The sequence below is a fragment of the Parasteatoda tepidariorum genome, chromosome 4 (genome assembly GCF_982258835.1).
Source record: "Parasteatoda tepidariorum strain Cologne lab strain chromosome 4, Ptep-v5.0, whole genome shotgun sequence".
NCBI lineage: Eukaryota > Metazoa > Arthropoda > Arachnida > Araneae > Theridiidae > Parasteatoda > Parasteatoda tepidariorum.
In genome coordinates, this window is record NC_141758.1 from 56,794,895 (window position 1) to 56,812,775 (window position 17,881).

At 30.5% G+C, this 17,881-nt stretch overlaps 1 protein-coding gene across 2 annotated transcripts in view; it reads left to right on the forward strand.

The window, feature by feature from the left end:
• Nucleotides 1–234: 234 nt before the first annotated feature.
• LOC107440994 (equilibrative nucleobase transporter 1) overlaps nt 235–17,881 on the forward strand; it is a 104,953-nt gene continuing 87,306 nt past the window's right edge. Inside the window, exon 1 of one of the 2 annotated variants that reach the window (XM_016054115.5) lies at nt 235–536. The gene's annotated coding sequence lies outside the window, so the exon portion shown is untranslated. Of the gene's footprint in view, nt 537–11,818; nt 11,950–17,881 lie in introns of those variants that run through there. The other variant, XM_016054114.4, reaches the window with a different exon arrangement.

Consider the following 17,881-nt stretch of genomic DNA (forward strand, 5'->3'; position numbering starts at 1 on the left):
TCAAAACAAAAATCAGGAAAATGTATACATATATGACGAGGTAAGAATCCCCACAAGCTTATATAACATTAAAAAAAAACATTCTGATATTACTTTAAAAATCGAAAACCGGAGTTATATTGAATAAAAATAATTAGTTTTCAATTTCTTTCACAGATAGCGCCACTCTAAAAATTTTCCCCGGATTACGAAGTTGCTTTTGTGAATGAAAGATAATCGTTTTTGGATTTCAATGTCAAATGACATCATAGGGTATTTTAACCAATGAACCGCTTTGGAGGGATATATCATTTGATGTTTTCGCTTCACGGCGGCCGAAAAACTACTTTAGCGCAGAAAAATGAAAAATTAGTTATTAATTTTTATTTAAAACTTGTGTTTGCCGTTTATTTGAAAGTTCTAAAATATTTCAGAGAAAATAGATACTTTGGAAACGTTCAAATTTACTCTTATTGATAATACAACACAATTCTGTGAGATAAAATGAATATTTATCATTAACTGGATTTAAAAATATTTGTTTTAAAATTATTTTGGTAAGTAGTTTCAAATTTTTATGTGTGTTTAAAATAGTCTGAATGTTTCTTTTTTAACCCACACTAAGAAATAATTTTTTTTTTAATTTTTTCTTTTTTTTTTCTTTTACTGTCGTTGTATGTGTATTTTTGTAAAATTATATGTGAATTATGTTATGTACTATAAATCTAATCAGTTTCAACTGTGTTGACAAAGAAATATAGAGCTCAATTTTTAAAAATATCTTAAAACTATGCATTATAATACAAAAACGTTTTAATAAATTTTAGAAATAATATGAAAGTTTAAAATTTAAATTAAATATTTTTTAAATTTTAATTAAGTTTAAATTTTAATGTCTCTACGTGACATAAAAGCATAATGGCCTTGTTGTTCGTAGAAAAAATACACAGTCTTATTACTTAAAATCAAAATTAATAATCATTAACAAAAGCAGTAGGTAATAAAAATGAAACGAATTTCTTTGGTTGTATTTATAAAATTAATAAAAGTCATAAAGTTTTTACCAGTAAAGTACAACTTTATGTTTTATTTAACGGTATTTACCTGTAATGATGAATTATCATCCAGTGATGATATTATTCTCTGTTATTATTATATTTTTGATAATTTGATATTTCAAATTAAAGATAAAGACTTAAATAAAATGCTATGTTCTTTGTTACAAAATCACCTTATGATAAAGTTAAACATATATAAAACGCATCTGACTTATTTACCGTTTTACAATTATTGAACACTAAATAAGTGATATTTACCATTATAATACGCTTTGTGTAAAACTGCATACTGTCAACATATACAATTACAATAAGGAATAAAAATTTGTAAGCCATAGTAAAGAATTTATTATTCGTAGCTTAATTAAGTAATCTCTTATGTGAAAAATATTTTGCAAGTTTTTGTAGCAATTTAAAAATAACTAAGAATTTAAAAACAAAATTGTAGATATTGCTTCAAAGGTATTCGAGTAAAATGATGAGGTTTAAATTTTATTTTAACAGAATTGGGAGCAAAATCTGCAGAACTAAATCTGCATTAACACAATAAAAAATTTTGAATTTTTTTTTTATTGTAGATGTAAAAATTTTTTATGTTCTAGAAAAAATGAACAAGTTGCAATCAGAGAGTTAGAGAAACGTATAGAGAGCAGAGCTCCTAATTATAATATAATAATGTATTTTAATATACCCCTGTTATCAAATGACTTGCTTGAACTGAAATGTTTTTATTGATTTAAAAGTAATGCAAGCACAAGCAATCGGAACTCACAGCTGGCCATATTTTAGGAATTTTCCATTTCGCTGTTATGGGCACATTTTATCTTAAAAGCGTTAAATACAGCTTAACTGACTATTTTTATTTAAAAAAAAACATGAACTTATTTTTATTTAATAAATTTTATTTTAAGATACCGTTGTTATCATATGACAAAAAGTTTATTGATTTAAATTTAAATACAATAAAAATCAGACAATCATAATTTACAGTTGGGCATATTTCAGCAATTTTTTTTCTTTTTGCTGTTATAACATATTTTATTTTCAGTACCGTAAAATACATCCTAAACTGTTTTTTTTTAATTAAAAAAAACATTTTATCATACAGCTGTTATCAAATACAAGTTTTCATTTATAATAATCGGAATTATCGAGATAATAATAAGACAAAGATGTTAGCTCGGTATACATTTGCCCGGTATTCCTTACAATGTTGTTCTTCAAGGCTAAGTACATCGCATTGTATTTTCTATATTGAAGTTTTTTTAAGGTTAAGTGCCATTTCCCAATATTCACTACAATGAAATTATTTCAATGTGTTTAAGTAAAAATTGTGTGACATCCAAAATTTGATTTAATGAATGAATTTTACTTTTTTTGTGCTTTATTATCAACTTTGTCATAATGAAAAAAAAAGAAAGAAAAGGAATCATAACGCAATGCTCCTTCTGCGTGATTCAAACTTCTTTGACAACAATATTGATTCAGGAAAATCAACTATCAAATCCATCAGCTTCCATCAAATTTCATATTTGTCCAGCTTTGGCAAAGGCAATTAATCACCTTGAATTTTGTCGGGTCAGTTGATAACTCAGTTTCTTTTTATTTTTATCACAAAGCTGTTGTGGCTCAAGGGTTAGAGCGCTCGGACACCCCAGGTTCGAATCACAGCGATGGCTGTAGATACGAATTCCGCTACCGGCTCACAACCATCACAGTGCTGCCTTAAAATATCCTCGGTGATAGATCAGCAGATAGAGTTCCGTGAGGCTAATTGCCATCAGGCCAATTATGAGATGTTTTCGTGGTTTTGGTCTCCAGGAAATGCAAATGTGGGTTAATTCCACCAAAAAATCCTCCAAGAAGGCAATTTTCTCCCATTACTTGATCCAAGAGTTCCCTTGTCTTCTGGATTGGGTTAAAAATTGCTAGGCTTCGGAGTTGAGCATTGATAGTCGTGAACTCAGATTTGGGTTGGGTGTTGAACGCTGGTTATAAAAAAAAGTATTGTGTACTACACCAAACGCATGTTGAGTCTTCGTGATATTCTCCGTGGTAGATGGATCATGGATCCCTTTGCTGTCGAAATAACCCTGGAAGATTTTTATGGTTTTCCTCTCCATTTAACGTAAATATCTGGTTAGTTCCATCAAAAAGTCGTCATTGAACGCTATTTTGTCCCGTTGCTTGATCCAGAAATTCCCTCGTCTTCTGGATTGAGCTCAAATTTCAAAACTATGGAGTTGAACATTGATAGTCGTGAACTCAGAATTGGATTGGCTGTTCAAAACCGGTTATGAAATTAGGTATTATGTGCTACACCATATGTTGCTTTTTTTAAGTACTTTTCATTAGTACATATTCACAGAAATGTATGGCTTTCTTGTTCATTTTTGGTACAGTTAGGTTTTTGAGGTAAAATTTCTAAGAAAATAGCCTTATTTCGATGATTTTTCAATGATCTTTGACCTGCAATGTAAAGGTCCTACGAAACAAGTATTTGTGTTTCAATACTGAATGTAGAACTAGTAGACCGCTGGTCAATGCCGTGGTATACTCATTACAAAAAAAAGTTCAACCGCGTGTGAATCGATATGTTTTCTTTAAATTTACGAAGATTCCATTTTGAACCCAAAAACTTCGAACAAGAATTTATTTCCCGCCAAAATGATAACAAGAAAACAGGTCTGATATTTTTATAGAACGATGATATTAGGAAAATTTTAACAAAATAAAGAATGTCAAAAACCCAACCCTGCCTGATTCTTAAAAAATACTGGCTCTGAAAAGATAAAATAATGATTGCGCATAGTGACCCGGAGAATTGCTCTCTAAAGACATTTTAAAGGATGAAATTATTTGACGTAGACTGCGTTATCTCGTATACAGGGTATGAAAATAGTTTGGAAACTGTCAAATATCTTGAGAAATATACATCGGATCAAAAAGGGGAAAATAGACGCATCTGATATTTTTTTATACGCTACGCAATGATACCAAACTCCATCGTGAAATCTTAAATCCAGATTCGAATTCTCTAGAAAAAAGTAACCCTATTTGACTCATAAGTTTATACATTTTGCTTTACAAATGGCGTCGCAACCGAGAGAGTTAAAATAGCGTATACACTGTTTAAAATGGCGAGTTTTGAGATCCATCAGATTAAGAATATACACCGAAGAGCCATTACATTATGACCACCCTCCATCTATAACAATGGGCTCGCCCAGGTTTTCATGGTTTCTCGCCCAGGAACAATGTTTTCATGGGGCACATTAAGACCCATAATCCTCATAGAACAATCCCTGACGTCTGTAAGCTACTTGAACATAGTTCATCCATTCATGGCAACAGTTTCTCCAGCGGGGGGTAGTGTTTACCAACAGGATAATGCACCATGTCATAAGGGTCGAATCGTCGAGGAACATTCCAATGACTTTCAAGTCATGTCTTGGCCCCCAAATTCACCTGACCTTAATCCAATAGAGCATTTGTGGTCCTACTTGGAAAACCAAATTCTTGCTGCCACGCTACCCCCTCGCAATGTGAGGGAATTGCAAGACCAGTTGGCGAGCCCTTGGTACCAGATACCTCAGACTACCTATCAGCACCTTGTGGAATCAATGCCACGGCGGGTGCTAGCAGTTTTGAGGGCTGAAAGTGGTCCTACATGTTATTAGCAGGATGGTCATAATGTAATGGCTCTTCGGTCTAAGACCCATCAGATATAATTGAATAGCTTTTAGCTTTGGCGTCTATTTTCACTTCTTCGATTCAATGTATAGTTCTCGAAATATTTTACAATGTGTATTTCTCGAGATATAACTACAGTAATTGTATATTTTCTTAACAAAAAGTGCGTTTTTGTTTAGTGGAAAATATTGACTTTTAAGAAAGCAGAATGGCAACTTTAAAATAATTACGGAGTTTATTCATTAGAGCCTTTTTTAAAATAAAATGTATAAATAAAAATAATACGCAACTTAGCATTTTGCTTTTGCTCCGCCCTGAGTGCGCCAACCATAAAAAAAAATAAAAAATAAATAAAATTAAAAAAATTACTTCATGGTATTCATCATTTTGTCTCGAACGTCTAGGAAAAAGTAATAATCCATGTTCGTAAATTAATAGTGTTATTCTTAGGGGATGGAATTAAAATTTAAAGTATTCCCCCCCCCCCTCTTTTTAATATTTTTATATTTTTGGCAGAATCGCTAAATTCAGTGTGAAATTTCCTAAAATTATAATCAAGAGATAATCAATGATAGCATTTCTATTGTGTTACACGTATTTACTTAAAATTTATGTAATTTTAAATGACAAAATACAAAATTTGAATGAAATCGTTATTGAAGAGATTAAAAATCTGATTTTTTTTAACATTTTTACAAGCTATTCGACCAATTTTGTAGAAATTTTGTAGTATTTCATAATTTAAAATTACATCAATAATGATGTTCAAGTTAATGTTACTATGTACTAAATTTATGTTATTATGTACTAATGTTACTATGTACTAATGTTACGTAGTACTATGAGATAAAAACTTGCACGGCTTACAATTCAAAATTTTTTTGAGCATTACAAAAATAAATAAATAAAATTACCATTGAATTATTTTTAGATAAATGAGTTTTATAAGTGGGTGAAAAATTTTTTTTTAACTACTTGCTTAGTTTTAGAGATAAGGCCAAAAACGCAAAAACGGAAGTTAACATTAAGAGGCATAACATTAAAATCCAAATCAATCGAAATAAAGGCATGTGTTTTCAGGGAAAACGGGTTCTTGGGTATGATCAATAGTAATTGTCACTAACTAATTAGCATATTTGAAGATCGATTAAGGCATCTTTAGGTTTGATTTTTTATTCGTGAAAACTCGATCATTAAGACAAATGTTAGTCTGGGTGATTTTTTTTCAGCAGACTGTATGAAGTCATAAATGTATTTAGAGCGTATTCCTTGAGGGAGCAATTTTTCTTAGATTTGACCCCTTCGGACTTGGATCCCGGTATACAGAACATCAATTTTAATGCAAATTAACTTGATTAATAATCAACCAGATCAAAAGATTTTTGTTTTATTTGATGATGAAGACGCCATTGCTTTCTAAAGGGGATATCTTGATGCTATAGGGCCTATTGCAAATGAAAGAAATATCTTGAAGCTATAAAAATATTCCGATTAAAGAAGAAGAGAGTTATGATGGTATGAAAGAATATCAAGAATAACGAAATAAATAAATAAATAAAAGAAGTGATTATATTAAGTCTGAAGAAGAAATATTAGTAAAAACGCCGACATTCGCTGGTTCAAAACTAAATCGACACTTCTGCATTCACTTCTCATTGAAATAACATAAGAAGTGAGTGCAGAAGTGTCGTTTTAGTTTTGAGCCAGCGATATGCTAAAGCTATAATTGAAATTTTGAAAAATTCATTGAAGCTATAGATATTAAGGGTGATGAAACATTTTTAATGCATTGAATATTTTACGACGTTGTGATACTACAATAGGCATTACATATTTTCCAGCTTTTAAAATTTCTTTAGTTTCTTAAACTTATTTTCTAAATCATTCTTCATCGAATTTTAATTAAATTAAACCATTATTTAATTTTTATTGCAATTTATAAAAAGCGAATCTAAAATATTTTATTATTTTCTTAACAATCAGTGAAACGGCTAACTTTTATTTCAATACTAATGTAAGACTCATTAATTCATTTTCGCGTCAAAATGGAAAACAAAAATCCATTTATAACCCTTTATTCCTTATTGTTTACCACAAAAATGTTTCAGTTGCTTGGTTGTACTAATTTTCACAGAGTTTTTACCGAATTGCTTTCGCCAAATTATTTTCAAATTTAATATTGATTATGGGTGTTTGCTTCATTTTTGGCTATGTTATCTTTTGATAATTCGCCAAATACGGATCTCTTCCCATGCTCCTAACGGTCCATTGAGAACAATTCATTTACTTTCAATTTAGAATTATTGGCAATTGGGGGCCTTTGGGCCTCTCGGTCCCAACAGTTGAAAATCTATCTTAACATAAATTCTCGATGCTAAAGAAAATGATTTTTCTGATCTCTTTGAAGGGACTTCTTTTCTTTATTTTTATATTTTGTTTGATTGTGGCCATATTCTACTTATTATTTACTTAATGATTTAATTATTCCTAAAACGAATTTTATTCATAATTGGGAAATTCCAATTAATTCTTGTCTTTTTAATAATTATCTTTACAATGGAAAAAAATATTTTTCTTTAAATTGATGGAATACCACAAGGATCTAATTTTTCATCTCTCTTAGCTAACTTATTTTTGCATTATTATGAAAAAATTTTAATCTTAATATTAAATTTGATTTTATATTTATTGATGATTTGATTATCTTTAATTTTCAACATTGTACTATTTTATTAAATAATATTTACCCTGAGGAATTAATCTTGCTTCGTAATCATGATGATAATATTAATTATAATTTTTTGGATTTGGGTATTATAAAAGAAGAAAATATCTGCTTTGTTGATTTATACGATGAAAGAAAGTATTTTAATTTTAAAATAAAAAAAACTAATTACTTGGAATTCTAATGTTTCTAATAACATCGATTTAAATACCATTTTTAATCAAACGAATGGAATTAAAAGAATATGTAGTAATGCTTATTCATCCAAAAAACAAATAGACAAACTCTTTCAAAATTTGATGGAAAAAAACAATGGATACCCAACTAAAAAAATTAAATTCTATATTAAATCATTGAGTTAATTGTATATTATTGTAAATAAATTTACTAAAAAACTTCTTTGTTAATTTATATAATTTTTACCATGTGCAAATCCATTTCGGGCAAATTCATGGCTAAAATTATGTGCGAAACAGGTAATTCATGTTTCTTTCGCTTTTCTATTTTATAATTTTTTTTCTTAAATACATTTTTTTTTCTAAAATTATTAATTGTCAACTTCTTTAAATTATCCAGTATAATATTACCTCGCGTCCATCATTGATAACTAACAAATCAAACTCACTTCTGTACTGCAGTAAGAAAGCACTACAAATCAAAACTTCTCTATTTACGCTTTTACCTCAATTTACGCTTCTGTTTTCATATTTTATAATCTGGCAATCTTGTTATGAAAATATTTTAAATCATTCTGGAAAAATATCCCGTTCATGTAAGTTCATTTCAATTTGCTACTCGTTTTATGTTTTATTCTGTTTTTTCTTTATATTTTATTTTCTGTTTTTACGTGATATTTTTACTTAAAGTGTTCTATTTTATTTGCTGTAAATTTTTTGTAAAACTTTCTTGAGTGCTCTTCGGGAATTTTTTGAAATTATTTATTATTATTTTTCTTTTTCTCTTTTTTCATTGTTCTGTAATTTTTCCATGTTTTCTCTACATTTTGAACCTTATTTCTTACTCTCACCGGGAAATGTCAACAATCACATAGTCGCTTTGGTGAATGTCCGAAATATTTGTTATATCCAATTTTATATTAATTTATTCGTTAACTATTATATTTATTTGATATATTTATATTTATTCTATACTTTAATACTTACTAACGATAGATTAGAAGAAACATCAGTATTTGGAGTATCGGGCAAATGTATACCGGGCAGTGGCACTTAACCTTAAAAAAGCATCAGTGTAGGGTATACCGGGCAAATGTATACCGGGCAGTGGCACTTAACCTTAAAAAAACATCAGTGTAGAGTTTACTGAGAAGTGGCACTTAACCTTAAAAAAACATCAGTGTAGGGTTAAAATATCGAATAAATGTAATTATATCCACGAATAAATTCATATCGAATCGATCACATAGTCGCTGTGGTAATTGTCCGAAATATATACCAGGTCCAGTTAAGTGCCACTGCCTGGTCTACATTTGCCCGGTATGCCCTACATCAATATTCTTTTAAAGTTTAGTGCCACTGCCCGGTATACATTTGCGCAGTATACATTGCACTGATATTTTTTTAAAGTTAAGTGCCACTGCCGGCATGCATTTAACCGGTACTCCGAACACTGATGTTTCTCTTCAGCTGATATTAAAATATCGAATAAATATAATATTATGGAATAAATATAATATTATGGAATAAATATAATAATATCGAATAAATATAATAATATCGAATAAATATAATAATATCAACAAATAAATTAATATCAAATCGGATGTAACAAATATTTCGGACATTCACCTAAGTGACTAAGTGACATTCACCTGTGAAAGTCAACGTAATGATAAGCTGAAAATATAGTATATGTTTCTTTTTTATTAAACTCAACAATTAACAATAGAATTTTATGCTATAAATATTTTACATACCTCGTAATTGCATTGAAAATTAAATTTAGTGCTACAGGGGCAGCGGTGAAAAAGGGAAAAAGTTACCTTTTACGCATTTAAATTAAGCTGTTAATCATTATATTTATAATTTAATAATAATGATAGTAAAAAGTACAATTGGTTGGTTAAATAGTATTTATTTTAAAAAAAATCTTTATAAGAAAAGGAAATTGAAAAAAGACAAAGGACCTAAGTATATGCATTGAGAAAAAAACAAAACAAAACTATATATTATCCTCATCGAAATCATAATCTATTTCCTTCACAACTCTCAGAATAAATTTACGAATTACAATAGCAGTTATATAAATCTCAATATGTTGTTGTGGAAAAAAAATAAGAAATGGTGATTTGTTTTCGGCATGAATAACAACAAAGCAATAGGAATAAAAAATCAATGGGAGAGGCGTCGGAACCGAACCATTAAGCAATTTTTATCCAGCAAATTTCAATTCTTCATTATCACATTTCATTTCTTCTTTTGAAAATAACGGTTAAACAAATATAAATCAAAATGAAAAAAATATGTTTTTGTAGTAATTTAATTTTTTAAGTCATTTTTCTTTATGTTTAGCATTGTTTTTTTCCCCCTACTTTCCCTGTCGTTGCTGTTTTTCTTCATTATTTTCATCTACTGAGTAATGTTCATTCATTTCTGATTTTTTACATTTTTTATATTCCTTTTATTTTCTTACAAAAATTGTACACATTAATCAAATTTTACTGACTTATTGCCCCGAGCGTATTTTCATTATCTTTAAAAAATACAGCATTTTGTTTTTCAAGGGAAAGAAGGAAAAAAAAACTTTTTATACAGTAAAAATTTAGCTGATAGGAAAAATTTAATTTCTTAAAAAATTCATTGAAGTGTTGTATATAATTGGTTTAAATAATGCTTAGTTTGCAATAAAATATCGTTTACAGATTTAGTTACACTTGAAAAAATACGTTCTAAAATTCAATTAACTATGCATTTTTTATTTTTTTGCTAAAGCCAATAAGAAGTTACTCTTTGATCTAAAAGTCTCTTCTATCTTAAGTACAGCCCAAAATTTTTTAAAGAAACCAGAGGATTTAAAACAATGAGTTTTGTACCTAATATTTTTTTTCCGGTTGACTTTTTACTTTCTTGTTTTGTTCCTGTGTTTTTGCTTTTTAACATGTCAATTCACCTCTGCCATTTGAAATAAATATTTTTTTCGGATGATTTTCCATGAATACAAAAAAAAAAATTGGTACTTTAAAAAACTTTTTTAATTAGGAAAAATTCGACCAACAAAATTTCTTAAAAATGTTAGTTTAATAATGTGGAAATAAAGATAAAAGTGATTATGAAATAGAACTACTTAGAAAAGAAAGCGATTTTTTTTTTAGCCGGCCAGGTGGCCGAGTGGTTAGCGTGCCTGACTGCGAAGCCATAGGCTGCGGGTTCGAATCCCGCTCTGGGCATGGATGTTTCTCTCTCTCTTTGTGCTGTCCTCTGTTGTGTGTGTGTATGATGTGTGAATGTGGCCCACCCTATAAACGGGTTTGTGGCAGTGTGGCGTGAGCAATGTTGCTCGCCTCCGTGACTTTGGTTCACAGGTGCCCTCTGGGTAACGCGAAATGAGCAACAATTCTGGCATAGTATAGGCAAAGATTCAAATTCAGTGCCTGCCATTGAAAAAAAAAAGAAAAAAGAAAGCGATTTGTAAAAAAAAAATTCTTTTTGGCAAAGTAAGTTTGCCTAAAACCTTTAAAATTTCAGAATTACCCTAAAGTTATTATTTTTCTATATCATATTAATTATATCAGTAATTTAAACTTTATAATGAAATTTCATACTAAATGCGATATCACCCGCCAAATGCTGTATGAAGCGTGAAGGTAGCGGGTTCGAATCCCGTTGTTACCCTGGATTTGTCTTTGTGCTGTCCTTCTGTCCTTCGTGCTGTCCTGTCCTTCTACTTGACAAAGTCTTATAACCCTCAATTTAGCACCAGAAGTCAGCAAATGTATGTTGTACCAATAAACCAGTAGTAGTAGTTCAGTTACGTTGCACTAGAGCTGCACAATGGGCTATTGGCGACGGTCTGAGAAACATCCCTGTGGATGATCCGAAGACAGTGGACTGATCGTTAAGACATGGTTCCCAGAAGATCACCGAAGTCAAGCATCACTGGCTGCGGTCAATGTGCGGGTGGGTGACCACTTGGATCAGTCTGCGTAGGGACCGAGGGTGTGCGGTATTGGTCCTCGTTAAACTGTTCTACCGTAAAGTGCTCGACTTCGCGTGCAGGTCGTCGGGCTACCAAAGCGGGGGTGCCATCCCCTCACCAATAAACCAATAAATCAAAAAAATTATTATGGAAATACAGAGCTATAAGCTTTCGCAAAGCACTCGTCGCACCATTCCGGAATATGATACAATACTAATTGTTTTATAATATTATTTACACAATTTGAAAGCGATTAACTCAAACTTTTTTTAAGTTTGAGTAGTCATTAAACTGAGGATTTTGAAGCAAATAAAACTATGAAAGGTATTTTAGTCAATGGTAAGAAACCTCATACATTTTTTAAACAATATAAAAATATCATTATTTGTTTAGATGTGTATTTGTTTATTCATAAGATAGTTTTGATTTTTAAATGCATGTAAATTTATCCAAGTATTGAATCGAAATCTGTCTTTATAGTATCGAAAGAGATTTGAAAAAAAACTTCTTTTTAATCGAATATTTATTCAACATGCATGAGATATTTAAAAATATTTCCATATTAGACTAAACTATTTAGTAGCCTGAAAATTTTCCTCAATTAAGCAGCAAACATTTCACATTATAGGAAGGCTAAGTGTCTAAACTGAAAATTTTAAGTGATGTTTAAAAATCACTCATTTTGATTAAAGTAGTTAAAAATTTCTACCACGATTACGTGTCATTAATCCTTTTACGCAAGTATCAAACAACGATTAAGATAGTTTGCTTGCTTTGGCTTTTCTAGAAGTTCGAAAGTTGTAATTTTCGCTTCAATTCTTGTAATTTTATTTTTACCATCAGGTCTTCTACCGTAGCTGAAAGAAATTTCATTATATTCTCTGTGTAGTATCCGAAGTAAGCAATTACAATGCTTGGAAGAAAATATTATTCAAAGATATTAACATTGAAAATAAATGAAATAAGATTTTTTTTTAAAAATTAGAAATAGATACTACAGTGTAGAAATGGCTTATTCAAAAGAATAGACAAGTAAATAAATAGAGAAGTTGAGCTAATTGAGGAGCAATAGTGTAATTTAATTTTAAAATATCTTCGTACCTATTTGAAAAAACAGTATTTAATAGTCATATTAAAATTAAATACCAAACAGGATACTCTATATATCGTAAATGCTGACGCTGTTTCAGATGTTCAACTCAAACGTTAATTTTTTTTACAGCGCAAAAACTGTAAGACTTAGAAACTTAAAATTATGAAGGATTGTAGAGAAACATAGAAGAAGTAAGATGAAATTAAAATAATTTAATCGGTAGTTAGATCGGTAGTAAGCTTTAAAATAATTTAATCAGTAGTAATTGAATCGTATTCGATTAGTTAGTTCGAGAATTATTAACTGTTAAACTTGATGTAAAATATACATACTGGTCACTCTGCAAGCGATAGAAATGCAACTACAGAATTGAAATATGACGATTTGCCGATACTGCAAGCGATAGAAATGCAACTACAGAATTGAAATATGACGATTTGCCGATACTGCAAGCGATAGAAATGCAACTACAGAATTGAAATTCGACGATTTGCTGGTACTGCAAGCGACAGAAATGCAACTACAGAATTGAAATATGACGATTTGCTGATACTGCAAGCAATAGAAATGCAATTACAGATTGAAATATGACGATTTGCTGATACTGCAAGCGATAGAAATGCAACTACAGAATTGAAGTATGACGATTTGCTGATACTGCAAGTGATAGAAATGCAACTACAGAATTGAAATATGACAATTTGCTGATACTGCAAGCGATAGGAATGCAACTACAGAATTGAAATATAACGATTTGCTGATAAGACAAGTTTTGTTTCTGAACTAAACACGAGCTTTTTTTAAAATTTAAATTTGTTTGAAAGTTATAGCAATTTTAATTGCGTTTTTGTCAATTTCTTTTCTCAGTTTTTTTTCTTCTTTACGTTATACTTTGTTTAACTGGGCAAAAGCTATAAAATTTAAAATTTTTAAGTTTCGATGGGCAATAAAAAATGTAGAGGGAGTTCGACAAAATATAAAAGTATAGCATTTGACGACTAGTTCGAGAACTATTAAACTTGCAGAAGGAAAATTCCATGTTTGGTCGATGTGTAGTCCACTAAGTTAAAACTTGATTATAGTTATATTCATTCGCTGATAGTTGTTTTTATTTGCGAACTTAACGCGAATTTTCTTTCGACATTTCAATTTGTTCGAAAGTTATTGCAAACTTATATGATTTTTCGTGATTTTTTTTCAGCTTCGAATATTTACTATTTATTTATTTTTGTACAAAATTTAATTTTTCCATCGAGATCTTTATTTTTTAAACTCACGCTTGAGTAGATGGAAATCAAAAGCAACAAAAGCATAGAGAGATAAAAAAAATTACATGTTGCCGGATGTAAATCTTAACATGTATATTTAAAAAAAAACTTGTTAAGAAGCAATAAAAACCGTTCTCCATTTCAATTGTTTAATGTTGTTTGAATTGTTCAACCATTGTTTATTGACCATTATTTATTATTGAATCTCGTCATCGAGTAAAATTCCGTCTCTTTTATTTCTTCTTATTGAATTACACAATTTGTAGTTTGCTTAAATTTTTTTTCAAGCTCAGATGATTATTTTTCAATTTCAGGTAATCGTCTATTCCATTACGATTAACATATTTACAAAATGTTCTTACATAAAGCTACAATAATTTTATATTTTGAAAACAAAATATTCGGTGTTTTTTGTGGAACATATTGATATTCAAAGGGGGTGAACATTGATGAATGAGAAGCAATTATGGGGGTTGGTGAGCGGAACGACCAGGAGCGGAGGCTACGAATTATTTTAAAAAATTTGATTCCCAATAATTATAGATGGAAAAAAAAATTAAACACCATACTAACATTCCGTAGCCTGTTCGGTTCTAGTTAGCTTTGATAATCAAGGTTTCAATGAATATTAATTTATTGACACAATGTAGTTTGCTGAAAATAAATAAATAAAAGGAGAGAGAAAATAACCCGAAATAGCATTCGACCTAAATTTTAAATTTTTGTTAACTAGTTGTGACCTTTATAGCTAACAGATCATACTGTAAAAATGATGATTAATTAGAGCTAAGTATTAAGTAAAGAAATAGTTCTCAAAACATACTTTTGTAAATAAATATCAACTAAACAGGATTTTCCACATCACGCTACTATTTTGAAATGCTATAAATTATTGTTGGCGACAACCTGACGTTAAATTCCGCTTGTTACACTCAGAAGAAACTTGTATTATTTACAAACACACAGCTTCAGTGAAAATGTGAGAATTCTAGTTAGTCGGAAAGTGCTCGATATGTTGATTGACGACCAATTCACCTCGTATCGTTCGGGAGAAGGTTGAAATCAGCTCTAATCAGAAAAATAGTTTTAGCTCAGAGTTAAGTGCTTTAATAAATATATAAAATATTTAGTCGAAATATTTTAGCATTATTTAAACATCGGTAGGAGTATTTAGCAGAATACGCTTCGTACAGCAGTATTCGTGGTCTGTAGGAGATTTCATTGTAAACGCGTGCGGCAGTCAACGTGTTAAAATACAGCACAAAAGGTTAATTCGCATGATCTGGGTGGCCAGTTCTGACCTCTAACGACCAAAACTGGAAATTGTGTGACTGAGCCGCGATGGCTCAGGGGATAGAGCGTTCGCCTTCCAATGAGGTGAACCGGGGTTCGATCCCGGCGATGGCTGGTCGATACGGACTCCGCATCCGGCTTGCTCTGACCACAGTGCTGACGTGAAATATCCTCAGTGGTAGACGGATCATGGGTTAGAGTCCCCTTGCCGTGAGGCTAACCGTGGGAGGTTCTCGTGGTCTTCCTCTCCATGTAACGCAAATGCGGGTTAGTTCCATCAAAAAGTCCTCCACGAAGGAAAATTTCTCCCAATACCTGATCCAGGAGTTCCCTTGTATTCTGGATTGGGTTCAAAATTACAAGGCTATGGAGTTGAACATTAGTAGTCGTAAACCCAAAAATTGGGTCGGCTGTGTTAAACGACGGTTATAAAATATAAAATAAAATTGTATGACTAGGTTTGGTACTGGTTTATGCAGTCATTAGATTACTTCTCTGGTTGTATGGCATCTGGTGTCATCTTGTTGAAACTACTTTTAGTAACTGAAAACTGTTGAAGCCATTTTTAGTGTTTTCATCTCACTAATTTAAAATTTATTCTTTTACTTTGCACTGTTTCCCACAGTGGGCAGATCGTGAGACTATGTTTCCTAGTAGTCAAAGATTACTGGCAGTGGATATTGAGAGGGTGGGTAACCATTTTGATCAGTCTGCTAAGAGACAGAGGGTGCGTGTATTGGTCCTTGTTCTAGCGTCAAACCGGGAAAGCCATTCCTCTGCAGAGGATTAAAATGGTCATAGCATGTCTTCGGATCATCCTCATTGATGTTTCTCCGGCTTTTGCTTATAGTCAATAGCGCAGCTGTAATGCAATGTGAATAAAGTACTACTACGACTTTGAACTGTCAAAAACATTATTCAAAATAATATAAAATAAAAAAAAATTATAAATTTATGAACGGTTTCAAGTAGTAATTACGAATATACGAATATGACCTTAAAAAGAATTTTGATTTTGCACTTAGTTTATACTTTAATTTCATCTACGTATTTATATTAAATTGTAGGCTGCTAGAGTCTTATCTCATTTTTTGCCGTATGCAACTAAAAAAAAGTTTGACAACTTTACCAGATTAGCTAAAAAAAAAATTCTAAACACTTATATGAAGATTTCAAAACTAGTCGTAGATAATTTTTTTTCTTCATGGAAGCTATTTTAGACCCTTTTCCACAGTTATCGAAAATAATATTTTCTAACATTAGACAGATTTTGCACTTCCGCCTGCATGTTCAAGTACGTATTTTCGAACGCTCTCTGTAGAAAACAGAGACTGCTAGTTAGTAATCTCTACACAGAGCATGCGCACACGAGTAAATGAGTACGCTAAATCTCTCAATTCGAAAAATTCTCTTGTAGATGCTACGTGAAAGAACTAAATCTCCCCGATAGAGAGATATAGCACTTTCGCGCAGCATATTGCGCATTCATATTCTTATGATTCTGAATTGACTGAATCATCACATTTTAAGGATTCTGTATCACAGGCATGCGGGCATGAATTTGTGGAATTACGATTTAAAGTTCTAAATATTTCTCCTCAGATTAGTCAAACCTTTTTCTATGAAAATAAATCATATTTTTACGTAGACAATCGCTTTGCAAAATTATACAAACAAAAATAAAATAAAATAAAATTAAATGTCCTATATATTGCACACTAGGTCGTAAGAGTGTTAAAATTCTCCTAATATATTGAAAATATTCAATTCATTTTTAATACGGGTGTTAGAATCTGCTTAATATGAGCTGAAAACTTTTAATTCATTTCAATAGAGGTGTTAATATTCCCCTTAAATACGCAGAAAATTTTACATTCATTTTTCGCTCGGGTGTTGAAATTAAAAGTCCAGGAAAATTTTACAATCACATTTCAGCAGTTTTGAACAAGGTTTTAGTTAAAGAATAATATCCCTTAAGAATCAAATAGCAAAGTAAAATATTTTTATTTTTATTTCAATTCTTTTTAAATTTATGAAGTAACTTAAATGCTCTTCTCCATCAAATTATCAAACACAAAATATTCAAATGTTTTCTATTGTACTTAACGTTGCCACTTTTTCTTCAGTAATTTTTATGTGTGCTGTTGTTTTGTGAGGCGTTGAAACCTTGAAAGATTAACGAGTAAACAGTAACCTGTGATGTGAATTCGATAGGCGGAAGTGACCTAACATGTTTTATGATGTCTTAAATAATCCAAAGCGTTAATAATCATTACATAATATAAAATATCGTGAGTACAGTGTCATTGGCTCGTTATTCTTTTGTAGTCTTCAATATTTCATTAACTCTTTTTTTCAATTCAACCTCATGCTTATGTTTTTATCAAATACTTTTTTTTTTTATTTAATATCTTGTTAAATAATTTTATTTAAATTAATTGTGAAACACAGTAATATATAGTTTTAACCAGTTCTCGTTTGAGGAGAAATCTAAATAAAAAAAAATGTCTTCGATATTTCTTTCCATAATAAAAAATACTAAGCGGCGCCACCGTTGCTGTTTTGAGTGTTCAGCTTTTAAGTTACATTTTGTTTTGCCGCGCAAAACGATAAAACT